This window comes from Sciurus carolinensis, chromosome 9 (genome assembly GCF_902686445.1).
Source record: "Sciurus carolinensis chromosome 9, mSciCar1.2, whole genome shotgun sequence".
Taxonomy (NCBI): domain Eukaryota; kingdom Metazoa; phylum Chordata; class Mammalia; order Rodentia; family Sciuridae; genus Sciurus; species Sciurus carolinensis.
This window is the reverse complement of record NC_062221.1, coordinates 133,460,190-133,472,555: the sequence shown is the minus strand read 5'-3', so window position 1 is coordinate 133,472,555 and position 12,366 is coordinate 133,460,190.

Below are 12,366 nucleotides of genomic sequence, written 5' to 3'. Positions count from 1 at the left end.
TGTTCATATCCTTAGCCCATTTATTGATTGGGTTATTTGTATTCTTCGTGTAGAGTTTTTTGAGTTCTTTATATATTCTGGAAATTAGTGCTCTATCTGAAGTATGAGTGGCAAAGATTTTCTCCCACTCCGTAAGCTCTCTCTTCACATTGCTGATAGTTTCCTTTACTGAGAGAAAGCTATTTAGTTTGAATCTATCCCAGTTGTTGATTCTTGTTTTTATTTCTTGTGCTATGGGAGTCCTGTTAAGGAAGTCTGATCCTAAGCCAACAAGTTGAAAATTTGGACCTACTTTTTCTTCTATAAGATGCAGGGTCTCTGGTCTGATTTCGAGGTCCTTGATCCATTGTGAGTTGATTTTTGTGCAGTGACAGATAGGGGTTTAGTTTCATTCTGTTGCATATGGATTTCCAATGCTCCCAGCACCATTTGTTGGAGAGGCTATCTTTTCTCCATTGCATATTTTTGGCACCTTTTTCTAGTATGAGAAAATTGTATTTATTTGGGTTTGTGTCCGTGTCCTCTATTCTGTACCATTGATCTACCTGCCTATTTTGGTGCCAATACTATGCCGTTTTTGTTACTATTGCTTTGTAGTATAGTTGAAGTTCTGGAATTGTGATACCCCCTGCTTCATTCTTCCTGCTAAGGATTACTTTAGCTATTCTGGGTTTCTTATTCTTCCAGACGAATTTCATGATTGCTTGCTCTATTTTTGTAAGATACGTCATTGGAATTTTAATTGGAATTGCATTGAATCTGTATAGCACTTTTGGTAGTATGGCCATTTTGACAATACTGATTCTACCTATCCAAGAACATGGGAGATCTTTCCACCTTCTAAGGTCTTCCTCAATTTCTTTCTTCAATGTTTTGTAGTTTTCATTGTAGAGATCTTTTACCTCTTTGGTTAGATTGATTCCCAAGTATTTTATTTTTTTTTTTTTTGAGGCTATTGCAAATGGAGTTGTTTTCCTCATTTCCCTTTCAGCTGTTTCGTTGCTTGTGTATAAAAATGCTTTAGATTTATGCATGTTGATTTTATAGCCTGCTATTTTGCTGAATTCATTGATGAGGTCTAGAAGTTTTCTGGAGGAGGTTTTTGGATCTTCTAAATATAGAATCATGTCATCAGCAAATAGTGACAGCTTAAGTTCCTCTTTTCCTATTGGTATCCCTTTAATTTCTTTGGTCTGCCTAATTGCTCTGGCTAGAGTTTCAAGGACAATGTTAAATAGAAGTGGTGAAAGAGGACATCCCTGTCTTGTTCCCTTTTTTAAAGGGAATGGTTTCAGTTTTTCTCCATTAAGAATGATGCTGGCTGGGGAGATAGCTCAGTTGGTAGAGTGCTTACAAGGCCCTGGGTTCAAATCCCCAGCACCACAAAAAAAAAAAAAAAGAATGATGTGGAACCAACCCAGATGTCCTTCAATTGATGAATGGATAAAGAAACTGTGAGATATATATATATATATATATATATATATATATATATATAATGAAATATTACTCAGCTATAAAGAATAATAAAATTAAGGCATTTGCAGGCAAATGGATGAAATTGGAGAATATCATGCTAAGTGAGATAAGCCAATCTCAAAAATCCAAAGGGTGAATGATATCACTGATAAGCGGATGATGACATATAATGGGGACTGGGAGGGGGGCAAGAATGGAGGAAGGAGGGACTGTAGAGAGGGAAAAGAGGGGTGGAAGGGGTGGGGGGAAGGAAAAAATAACAGAATGAATCAAACCTCATTACCCTACGTGAATGTATGATTACACAAATGGTATGCTGTTACTCCATGTACAAACAGAAACAACTTGTATCCCATTTGTTTACAATAAAAATAAATTTTAAAAAAATGATGTTGGCCATGGGCTTAGCATAAATAGCTTTACAATGTTGAGGTATGTTCCCACTATCTCTATTTTTTCTAGTGTTTTGAGCATGAAGGGGTGCTGTATTTTATCGAATGCTTTTTCTGCCAGCGCGTCCTCTTAAAGGGCAGTCTGGGACGCACTCCTCTGGTGGCACTGGCCCCAGCCCGGCCCACTCCTCACAGGCGCTCCCCTCGGCCGGGTTGGCATTTCCCAGCTGGCCATGGTGCCTTCCCGCCATGGTGACTGACTCATCCACTCAACAGCCACTTACTCACAGTCTAGATTGTTCCGGGCACCGAGAAATAAAAAATACGAGCAGTCTAGAGCGATGCGCGAGGAAGTGAATTTAGAAGCTGAGTCGTGATCGCCGCTGTGAAGGGGCGACGCTGAGCTGAGACCCGAGGCCAGGAACACGGCGGGAGCAAGGTGTGGAGGGCGGAGGGACCAGAAGACCCACGGGGGACAGCTGGTGTCCCGGGGCCACAAGAGCCAGCGTGGCTGAGGGAATGGTGGCCTCCACCCTGGCGTGCCCCGGGCAGACCCAGGCGATGCCTGTTGTCCCAGAATCTCTCTCAAAGACACCCTGGTCTGGATGATAGATGGGGCCACTCTGAGCATGAGCAGGAAGCAAACAGTAGAAGAGAGGTGGAAGGGATGTGGGAGCCAGCCAGAGGCCCCACGGGGATCCCAGCTCACTGAGAAGCCACTGCACAGGGTCTCCGTGACCGCCCCCAAGGTACTGGTGTGTCCAGCAAAGGCAGGTGGGACGTTCAGAGCAGGATTCCCATCCACCCATAAATCCAAATGTATTCAATGAGACTTTACAATGTGCACTGGGGATTCAAAACTTAAAAGATATATAGATGGTCAGTAAACACGGGAACAGAGGGATGCTCCTTAGGAAACTCAGCCAAGGTCCCGGTGAGGCGCCCCCGCGCAGCCACCAGGAAACTCAGCCGAGATCCCAGTGAGGCGCCCCCGCGCAGCCACCAGGAAACTCAGCCGAGATCCCAGTGAGGCGCCACTTAGGAGCTACTAGGAATACCACATGGTTTAAAAAGAAAGATCAGAAGTGTTGAGGCATCGGAGGAGGCTGGTCCCCAGAGACTGCTGGTGGGAATGGGAGGAGGTGCAGCCTGAGTCGAGCTTGGCTGAACACAGACTCACTGCGCGGATGGACTTCTCAGCTCTGCCCCGCTAAGCACCACGACCTGGTGGCTCCTTGTCTCACCACTCGGGAGGCTGGAAGTACCAAATCGTGCTGTCGGCAGGCTGGGTCCGTCTACGAGGGAAGAAGGGTCATTGTGGGCCTCTCTCCCAGCTTCTGGGAACACAAGTGTTCCCTGGTCGTCGCGGCCATCTTCTCCCTGTGCACACTCCGTCCTTCCCCTGCATGTCTCTGTCCTGGTTTCATTTCTCTATAAAGACACTGGACACACTGCACTCGATCCCCCCTCATGCCTTGTTTTCACTCGAGTCCTTTGATAAAGACCCTATTTCTAAATAACGTTACAGCCTGAACTACTGACTAGGGCCTTGGTGTGCCATTTTGGGTGCACATAATTCAACCCCTAAACCACTGTCACAGCAAGGTAGACGCCCTGAAGGACTGAAAACAGAACTCACACAGCGCGCGCACAACACTGTTCACACAGCCGCCAGAGTCCGCCAACACCGAACGAGCACACAGGGTGCGCTGGAGCCCCCAAGGGCAGTTACATGGCCAGAAAAATGCTACCGATACAAACTGCCATCTAAAGCCATGCCGAGGGAGACGAGGCGGATGAAGCACGGGCGAGTACGAGTCCACTCGCGGAAGCACCTAGGACAGGCAAACTCGGGACCAAGAGAGGGTGCCCGCGCTGAGGGCAGCGGCTGCTTCCTGGAGACGGACGGTGGCCGTACCCACATCGAATCATGAATGCCATTGTTTATATACTTAAAATGGCTTAAGACGGCCAGACTGAATGTCATATCGTGTTACCACAATAAAGAAGAACAAGGCCCAGTCCCTGCCTAGCCTGGTCGCAGGCTGGGGCTAGTGCTGGTGGTGCGCCCCTGGGAGGGGAGCGCCTGGCGCTGGACACGCCCTTGGGGATGGCCGGCCTCAGGGAGGGCTGGGAGGGGCAGGCTCCGAGGCATCCCTGGAGATCGTGGCTGGTGAAGCTTGGGCAGGGGCACCCCAAGGACGCCCCCAGGCCTTCCACCCGCCACAGGCCAACAGCCAGCTCAAAGAGACACCAAGAGGATTCGCAGCTTTCCCATCAGAGGTTTTCGATTTTAAAAGCATAACAGCACCGATGAGCACTGACTGCACAGAAAGGTGGGCTGCGTCCCCTCCCAAACCCAGGCTGAAATGTCATTTCCGTCGTGATGGTCTTGGGAGGGGGACCTTGAAGAGGTGCTGGGTCACGGTGGGTCAGGAGGGGGTCGGCAGTGAACTCTGAGGAGCTCCTTCTACTCTCACCTTTCTCTTGCGCTCTTTCTCACCATGCGATGTCCTCCGCCAGGTCATGGCGCAGCAAGCAGGCCCCCACCAGGGAGGACCCTCAGCCTTTGACTTCCCAGCCTCCAGAACAGTAAGAACAAATCAACCATCACCCAGGCTGTGGTATTCTGTGCTAGTAGAGCAAGCAGACGAAGACAGCAGAGCAACTTCACCCTCATGGAACCCAAGGAAAGAAAGGCTTCTGTTCCCTGACCTCTCCTGGGGAAGCTAAGCCACAGAGAGGGTGGGACGTCTCAGGCATCACTTGTTCAGCGACAGGAAGGAACTGCAGGCCAGTGCTTAGGGCCCTGGGACTACTCCCTTTCTGCCAATGGCAGCCAGGATGCTTCCCTTGCAAAGTCAGGCAGGGAATTGGCAAGCTCAGTCTCCTCTTGTTATCCCACCAGCTGTGGCTGAAGCCCTCCATGGAACATTCTGGATTCTGCACAGGTCACCCAAGAACTTCCACTGAACCATTCCACAGCACTCAGCCCTGACTCATCCAGCCTCACAGACCTGAGCCCTGAAACCATGGATTGAGACCATGCCCCCAGAAACTGCCTTCCCTCCCAAAGGCTGGTGGGGGCATCACGACCCCACTCCACTTCCAATCCTTCAACCAGCTGAGCGCAACAGAACGCCCACGTTACACTGGAACACAGAATTCAGCTGCACAGTTCCTCCTGTGAGCCCGAGCACGAGGAGCCAGGCGGAGGGCAAAGGCCAAGGCTCTGCCATGCCTGGGACGCGCGAGGGCCAGAGGCAGTGTCTGGCCCCACCCAGCAGAGCAGCCCCTGTGTCTTACACAGGCCTCTGGACGGCAAGGTTGTGTTTCTCCCATCTGCTCATCAGCCAGGAAACAGGAGCCTCTGATTAATCCACAGCTCTGGCCTGCGAAGAAAAAATAGCCAGTGACTCACGGGCCGGAGCTGAGACCAGACAGACCCTGTCTTGTTGCTCAGGCCGGGCTGCTCCATGGAGCCCTTGTTTCCTCTGCCACTGAAGTGGCTTCTCCCACCCGGGGAAGTGCAGTGGTTTGGCAGCATGTGTGTTTGCAGGTCCCCCTCTTCCTGAGGGGTGTTTAGCCTGGAAAAGAAAGTCGCAAATGGAAAGTGGCATTATCTTAAATACTGGGAGGACACAGCCTGCGGTGTGGCTCTGAGCACACGGGCAGAGCGGGATTTGCCTCCCTACAGGGAGGAACTGTGTGCTGAAGGCCAAGTGGAAATGGAACTGGCTTCCCACAAGTAGTGAAGTCCCTGTTGCTGGGAGGATTCAAGCCGAGGCTGAGTGAGATGAAGCAACAGGGAGGCCACAGTAGCCCTGCATTAGGAGGAGGGCCCCTGGCGTTCCATTTTCCTGGAGGTGAATCTGGTATCCATCCCAGCACCTTCCCCCGTCCCTTCTTCAGGAAGACTGGCAGGCAGGCGTGGTCCCATTGGATTGGCTGCTTCTGGCCCTGAACCTCAAACTCTAAGGCCCTCCTAATAAGAGCTCTAGAAGTTCACACCACTAGCAAAATAACCACACTCTGCTGTCCTGATCATCCAAAATGCCTCTCAGATGTGCCCATCCCTCTGCCCCCAAGTGGGCACTGGCCCAGGTCCATCCCTGCTGGACCGTGGGGGTAGCCTCCTGAGAGGGCTCCCTCCACAAGCTACCGTCCTCACAACGTCCAGAGAGCTCCTTCTAAAACAAAGATGCAGACTCGCCTTTGCACTATGAATGTGACCAGGCTTCCTTCCCGGTCCCTGCCTTCTTCTGTCCTTATCACACGTCACCTGCCTGCTGGTTCCCCGAGCTTCCCAAGCTCCTGCCACACAGGTGTCTGCTTGTCCATTCCCCAGACAGGTCAGGCCTTCCCACCTCGGGGCTTCTGGCCGTTTCCCCTGCCTGAAGTGCCCACCTCCATCTTTCCTCATGTTCCAAGTCTCAGCTTAAATGTGCCCCCTCAAGTCAGCCACTTTTAAAAATAGGCCCATCTCCTTTACCCTATGCCCATTCTCTACTGCTGCCCTTTGGGACACCTGCTGCATGGGGTGGGGCCAGTCGAGCAGAGCCTTTCTCCAGACACCCAGCTCACACCGCTCTGCTTCATGTCACCTCCGGGTTTTCTCAGTCTGTGTCTCGGGCGCCCCCTGGGGGTTAGGTGACCCAGTCTCAACTCACTTTCTTTGACTCCTGAAGGGATGAAGCAGGGGTTTGCTGTGGCTTCACTTGACCTCCTGGGGTTTTCCTTCATGCGGGTAAACCCAGGTTCCCGCTAGCTATGTGGTCTCACTCCCCATATAAGGGCACCTTCTGGTAGTGCAGTATGTAAGAGCGGCTCCAAAGCCGGCAGGCTCCTAGCCAGGTACTAGCTGTAACTTCAAGAAACTGCACATGCTTCTTAAGCTCTCTCTGCCTCGATTTCCTTATGCCCCCCAAACTGCCGAGGCTCCAGAGAACTAGTGCAGGCAGCAACAGATGACTTCACCAGCCTCCCTGAGGGCCTGTGCCATCTCTTCCTCTCCAGTCGGCACTAGCCAAGGCACAGGGAACCTTGAAGGGCCTTCCCCAGCCAACTGGGGACAGCTCAGGGGACTTGCTGCCCTTCAGCAATTACGTAATCTTTTCCTGGTTTGGTTTGCCGTTGTGGATACCAGCTCCTACTCTCCAGACAACCTTTCGCAGGTCCATCTTCTGGCATAGTGTAAGCGAGCCGAATCCTGCCCTTCCAAATTTCCACCCGCCAAGAACCACTTTATTTGGAAATAGGGTCTTCGTATATATAATTAGTTAAGGACCTTGAGAAGAGATCACCTGGATTAGGGTGGACCCTAAAACTAAAGGCAAGTGTCCTTTTAAGAGAAGAGAGGACAGAGGGAAGAGGCCACGCGGAGACAGAAGCAGAGGCTGGAGCAATGTAGCCACAGACCAAGGAAGACCAGGAGCCACAGAAGATGGCAGAGGCAAGGAGTCCTCCCCTCGAGCCTCTGGAGGGAGCACGGCCCTGCTGACGCCTACAGAACTGAGAGAGTGAATTTTTGTTAAGCTGTTTAAGATTATCACGTGGACTAGGAGGTAGCTCAGTGGCAGAGCATCACAAGGCCCTGGGTTCATTCAATCCCCAGCACTGCAAAAAAAAAAAAAAAAAAAGCAGCTCTCGGAAACTAAAAGACAGAGGCTCGGGGACCTTGCCTCACGCCAGCACGGAGGATGGAATGTTCCCTTTCACGCTGCGCTCTGAGCACGGGCTAATAAAACACGCTCGCAACATGGGTGTGGAGCCGCCTGCAGCTTTCAGCCACCATGGAGGATGCCCTCACTGGAGCCCTGTCAACCTGGGAGAAGTGATGACATTGTCATTCAAGTTTCTGTGGCTCCCACGTCCTGCCCAAGGTCGGCTGCTCGGGAGGCCGTTCTGGCCTGGCCTCCTCCAGTGGGTATCCCCAGAGCTGGCCTCTGCGGGCATCGTGACTGCTCACCTCCCATCCCTCAGGATGCTCCAGCACCCCACCTGCCTGCCACGGGCAACCACTCCCTTGTTGTGGACAGTGTGGATCCTGCCACGCCCCAAGGTGGCCCCAAGGCTGGGCATCTCCCCGCTTAATGAGTTCCGTTGACATCTCTCGGTGGCAAAGAATCCGATCATCCAGTAGGACGTCTGTGCAGTTGGGTTTACAGCTCCTGGCAGAGCAAAGGTCACCTAGAAGGAGGCGCGAAAGCTGGGGCCCAAAAGCATTAGTTCTGAATCCAAACCTGAGGCACGAGCACCCACAGGGGAGGGGTCCTGTTCAGCAGCAAAGGAGGTCAGAGAAGGGCAAGAATGGCCGATGGTTAGAAGCTCGTTCAGGGGGCACCTGCGCCAGTGCTCACTCACCCAGCTAAGTCCATGACGAGGGACCTTCTGCCTTATTTTATAGACAAGAAAAGCAAAGCTCAGAGAAATTAAGCAACCACATTCTTGGTCGCTCAGCAATGGCAGATTCCACACAGCAAATGGCAGAATCCACTGGCTCAGTCTGCGACCTTAAAACCATGTGATTGCTGAGGACCTGTGTTACAAGTTAACTCACAAGTGCTTTTGGTTGTTTCTGCTCCTAGGGAAGAGACCACTTTGATCTTCAAAGCTGTTTCAATATTCCTAAACTGCTCTTTTGGAAGTTCTCAGAGTATCATGTATTCTCATTTTGTAGATGAGGCAATCTGGATGGAGAGGGGTTATCTCTAAACGTCTGGGAGGCCAGATTAGCCATGGATTTGGGATCCAGACCAACTGCTTCTCAGAGTCTAGACTGTTGGTCAGCTCATCAAGCCACGTGCATGCTTCTCAATTCCCAGGGTTGGCCTGAGTTACTGGTTAACTTTGTGTGTCAACTTGGCAAGAGTTTTGGGATGAGATTCACATGTAAATCAGTGAACTGTGAATAAACAGACTGCCTCCATAAAGCAGGCCTTACCCAGTCAGCAGGAGGCCTGAAAAGAACAGAGACTACACCCCTTGCACCCCTGGCAAGAGACTCTTGCAGGGTGGCTTCAGACTCCTCTGCACCACCATCAGCCCTGCTGGGCACCCAGGACCACAGTGTCCACACCAGGGATTTTGGATTCACCAGCCTCCATGATCACATGAGAAACTTCCTATACCAAAACCTCCCTACATACACATATCCTGTCAGTTCTGTCCTCTGAGGAATCCTAATATAGTGGTTAATTTCCTCCCCAGAAATCACTGAGGAAGCAGAACTCAGCCTAAGAAGGAGGCACCCACCTCACTTAATCCTTTAAACTACTATACAAGGCAAACGCTGCATTTCCATTTTCCCGAGGCCTGGGGAGATGAAGTAAAATGTGCAGCCACACAGCAACTCAGTGACTGAGGTAGAAACAAGCCTGCCTCTAGCTCCAGAGCCACGCTCCTCCCACTGCCCTGGCTTCCTACGTCCCCTCCCACCTTCTCATGCTGGCAGCCACACTTTGGGGAGAAGCCCACAATCACTTGGCCTATAGGCCTAAGCTCCCTGCCACCATCATTCCCATCCCCATGGGCCAGCTTGTAGCCTAAGGTCTAAAACTCATGTCACAAGCCACCTAGAGGCCTAGAACTGGGAGCCCCCCAGTGGCCTGGCTGCAGGTGCCGTCCCCACTCAGCTCCTGCAGGGGGTCCCCAAACCACCCTCCTTATCACCGGGCAGGTACACCAGCACCTGAGAGGACAAGGAGGTCCTGCTCCCGGAAAAACCCAGAACACCTGATCAACCTGCACCTCCCTCCTCGCCCTTCCTCAGTCGCAAGCCAGTCTGCAGCCAGCTCTTCTGGGGCCACTCGCCCTTCTGGTCTTCCACGGCCACCTCCTAATACAAACCTACTTATGCCACTGTTGGTCCCCAACCACGTCGGTTCCATGAGGGCAGGATTCTGCTGCTCCCTGATACATCCTCAGAGTCTGGAAGGCACTTGATCAACATTTCTTGAAGGAACAGGAGGAGGAAGGAACAGTCACGCATTACTTTCATTGTCCTCTCACCCAGCCACTCCGCTCCAGGTCCCGCCACCAGGGACTGAAGCCAGTGTAGGTACCCGGTGGCAGAGGGCCTGGAGTGACAGCCTTTTGGCCTAGGAAATGCAACTGCTGAGCAGATTCACAGTGGGAACAGTGACCTCCGGTGGCCAGAGGACGGGTGCCTGAAGAGCATCCGCTGCTTGGATACACAGGGGAAGCCTGTGATCTGGCCACTGGTTCATTTGTTCCTTCTCACTAAGTTGCTGAGGCTGCCTTTGACCTTGAGATCCTCCTGCCTTAGCCTCCCCTGTTGCTGGGATTACAGACCCGCACCACCATGTCCCTGGCTTTTTATGCCGATTTGTTTGCTTTTCGTTTTTATATTTTCTTAGTTGCAATGGACATTTGTTTATAAGCAGTGCTGAGAATCCAACCCAGTGCTCGCACACGCCAGGCAAGCGCTCCGCCACCAGCCACCGCCCAGCCCCCTTCACGTGGTTTTGAGTCGCTTTCTAATTTCAGCATGGAAGGCTCTTCTGCCTTTGCTCCAAGTCCTCTCCTCTACCTAGCGGGCGAGACCTGGGCTTTCAGAGCCAGAAGGAGACTTATCCAGGTGACGAGGACATATCAGGTACGTATCAGGGGAGTCGTGTGTCCACTCACACAGGAACCAGGCCCTGGGAGGGAGCGCAGTGGCGAGTCCAGCACGCGAAGGGCGCTGCGGGAGCACTGGAGACTCCAGAGTGGGAGCAGCAGCGCCACAGTCCACCTTCCAGCCCCCCCAGCTCTCCCAGAGCCAAGGCCTCGGGGCCGCGTTGAGGACTGTTTTGTTAGGAGGGCCGAGGGCATTAGTGAGAACAGAGGTGAGTGCTTTCAGCAAAGACAAGAGGGGCAGAGCTGAGCCAAGGACCAGACCACAGGCCCGTGTACCACAGAGGCTCTGTCCTCCACTGCCTCTCCCCTCACTGCTGCCCGGGGCGAAGGCAGGCCCTGTCCTTGTCACGCTTGCTCTCCCAGGCAGTCTTCCTGGGCCTATTCCCTCCTAGCCACCCAGCAGCAGGGACTGATATTCAACAGCAGACTTGCTGGAGGCATCTGGAAACACCGCTCAAAACAAACAAAACCCCATCCAAGCCGTGCCCCGAGTGGCGGACCACTGCAAGAGGGACAGCCCTGACCTGCAGAGGGGCTCCTGTGCAGAAGGCTCCCCACCCAGTGGCCAGAAGAGGTGGCCTGGGCTAGACCGCGGTGAAGTGACATCACCTGCATTCACTGCCAACTGCATCATTCATACTGAAGAGGGGGCTGGGGTTGTAGGGCACTTGCCTAGCAAGTGGGAGGCGCTGGGTTCCATCCTTAGCACCACATAAAAAAAAATAAAGGTATTGCGTCTGTCTACAACTGAAAAAAAGAGCTACACACCCACACACACATATTCAAGAGTGACAGCTGATGAACAGGCAGTTAGTGGTCTAGGCTGAGGGTGTGCCCCTGCCCCCCGCCAATGCCCCCATTTTAGTTGCATGAGAGACAGATTTTAAAACCCAACAGTGTCCCCACCTGGGTGCAGCTGGGAGCCAGGCTGCCCACTGAGAACAGGGACATGTGATCAAAGGGATCAACAACCACAGGCTACTTGTACGGTATGGAGTCATTCCTCTGGCGGGGCCCCAGCCCAGGGTGCTGTCAGCTTGTGGTGTGACCTCAGTGCACAGCTACAACTTAGAACCGCTGGTCAAAGGGGCATGGATGACAGGTCAAAACCTCTTCCTTCTCGATGAGACCCACGCCTGCACTATGACAAGCCATACACATCCACGCGTCAGGTCTCCACGCCGCCAGTCATCCCGGCTTTACACCTTCTTACCTGAAGAGTGGAAACTTTCTGGTTTACACGGATGTGGATTAAGCAACAAACTGATGCTTTTTTTCTTTGCTGCTGCAGTTAAGAAGAATGTTCTTCCTCTCCTCAGCCCATCCCCCCTATAACCTGTGGTCTGCTCCAGCCCGGGAAGGAAGCCCAGGGTTTACCGGCCTCATCTGCACAGCTAGTCAAGTCCACACGCTGAAGCAGCAGGCCTCGTGCAACTCTTCTGTCAGCAGTGGCCACACTGGCTTCTGAAGTGAGTTCTGCCCATTTGCCATGGGGTGACTAACCACCTCTCGACCATACCACCCGGCACCCTCCTGAGCTAAGCGCTCCAAACTCCCGAGACCCTGCCTCAGCCCCTCCTATATCCAGTGCCAACTCTCACACTTACACCTAAGAGAAAAAGAGAACATATGATCTTCCAGGGTCCCAGGGAAAGCAAGAGACATAAATTGATAAGTTTTTTGGTTTTTTGCTTTGAAAAGTCAATCTAAAAAGTTAACCTATTCAAATACAAATTGTATCTGAAGTAAAATCTCAGTTCTGTCTTTAAAAAGAAAAATCCATTAAAATGCTAAGAAAACATGCTAAAAAAATTAAAAAATCAAGGCAGGCTGGGGATACAGCTCAGTTGGTAGA